We start from the raw sequence: 1,977 nt of genomic DNA, 5'->3' as shown, positions 1-1,977 counted from the left end.
GACGGTTAATGATCCACACATACAAATAAACAGCCAAGTCTACGTCCTCAACACATGGGATACTGCGCGACTAAAGTTCATAAACAAGTTTAAGACTCTAAGTTTGTATGAACACATGAACATCCCAAAACATTAAAAGCAAAAAGGGATTAGGTACGAGATTACTCACTTGATAAACGATGCGGTGTTAGATAAAGCAAGAACCAACTTTAAACAAGCACAAGTTAACCTATAAATAAGATTATTGTTTTAATGATTGGTTTTAAGTCTTGATTATAAGTTAGCATAATTAATAAGTAAATTATTATATATAATATATATTACCGGAAAAGCATGGCAGAACAGGGAGGAAGACGGAGGCAGAGAGGAAGACGGCAGAGAGAGCAAGGGGCAAGAGAACAGGAGAGATTAAGTGTTTTGTGTGTGTAGTGTTATGAAAAATAAGATTATTATTTATAGAGAAACCCTAGGAGACATGAATCCAGAAAAAGGGGAAAAGATTCCAAGACAAACAGAACAAGACAAAACAAAAGATAACAAAAGATATCAAAAGCAAGTAAAAGATATCAAAAGATATGGCAGCTGCAGGGGGCAAGATAAAGCTGTCAGGGAACAGTAAAAAGGCATGGGCAGTTCAGAAAAAGGTACTGGTCAAGCATGGCAAAAGCAGATCTCAAAAGATAATGTCAGTCACTTTTTCTGTCAACCAATGGGGTTGGTGCGCATGCTGCGCCAAAAGTGGCTTTTCAGACATAAAGCAGATTAGGTCAACAGCTCAAAAGATAAGACAACACAAAAGCAAACGGCTAGATTCAACAGATGAAAACTCAAAGGGTTCAGCGCGAGAAGGCTAAGGCGCGAAGGCAGACACAGAAGGTCAAGAGAGCGCGAGCGCGAAGGCAGACAGAACTAACCTTAACGCGTCGCGGAAAGAACTACATTTCTAAGCGCGCCGCGGGAAGAATCACATTTCTTAGCGCGCCGCGGGAGGAACTACAATTCCTAGCGCGCCGCGGGAAGAACTATAATTCTTCGCGCGTCGAGGGATGAACTACGATTCTTAGCGCGCTGCGAGAAGAACTACAAATCCTTAGCGCGTCGCGGGAAGAACTACCGTTCTTAGCGCGCTGCGAGAAGAATTACAATTCTTAGCGCGCTGCGAGAAGAGTTCGTCTCGCGTATCGCTGAAACAAGTGGTCTTCACGCAGGATTCCTTGCAAGGGGTCTGCGCAGACAACCTTAGGCGGGAAGGAACAAAAGAGTTAGAAGAAAAAGAGGGAAACAAGGCTTAAGGGCGGGACGGCGACAAGAGGGAAAAGAAGGCGGAAAGAGAGAAGGAGAGGGACGGGACGGCGGAAAGAAAGAGAGAGATAGAGGCGGGAAGGAAAATATATTATTATTATTATTATTATTATTAAAAGTAAAATATAAGTATAAATAAATATTAAATCATAAAAGAAAGAGATCGGGTCAGAGAAACGGGTACCTGGGTCGGGTCGGATCAGGGCAGATGTCACAGTATGTATGGAAGAGTATGATAGAGTGAAGAGATAGAAGGGACCAGACCCTAATGATAACTGAGACAGAAGGAACCAGACACTAAAAAGATTTGAGACATAATGGACCAGACCCTAACAATATCTGAGAGAGAAGAGACCAGGCTCTAACAATATCTGAGACAGAAGGGACCAGACCCTAAAAATATATGAGATAGAATAGATTGTATGAAAGTATGATAGTGTGATGATATGAAAGAATGTATGAATATATGTATACGTATGTACACATGAGTGTAAGGAAGAAACCTAACAGCTAAATTATTGAATATGTATCTTCGGATTCATATATGAAAGTATGTTTATGAATGTATGTTACCTAATTAACTAGAACTCACTCATCGTAGCTGACTTTTAGTATGCACGCAGGTGAATAGGATGAGGCAGCTGGCATGAGGGGGACACATAGTAGAATAATTAA

Source organism: Bidens hawaiensis, unplaced genomic scaffold (genome assembly GCF_021521415.1).
Source record: "Bidens hawaiensis isolate Kalapana, Puna unplaced genomic scaffold, B.hawaiensis_p1.1 tig00005411_1, whole genome shotgun sequence".
Lineage (NCBI taxonomy): Eukaryota > Viridiplantae > Streptophyta > Magnoliopsida > Asterales > Asteraceae > Bidens > Bidens hawaiensis.
Note: the sequence above shows the minus strand (reverse complement) of the source record.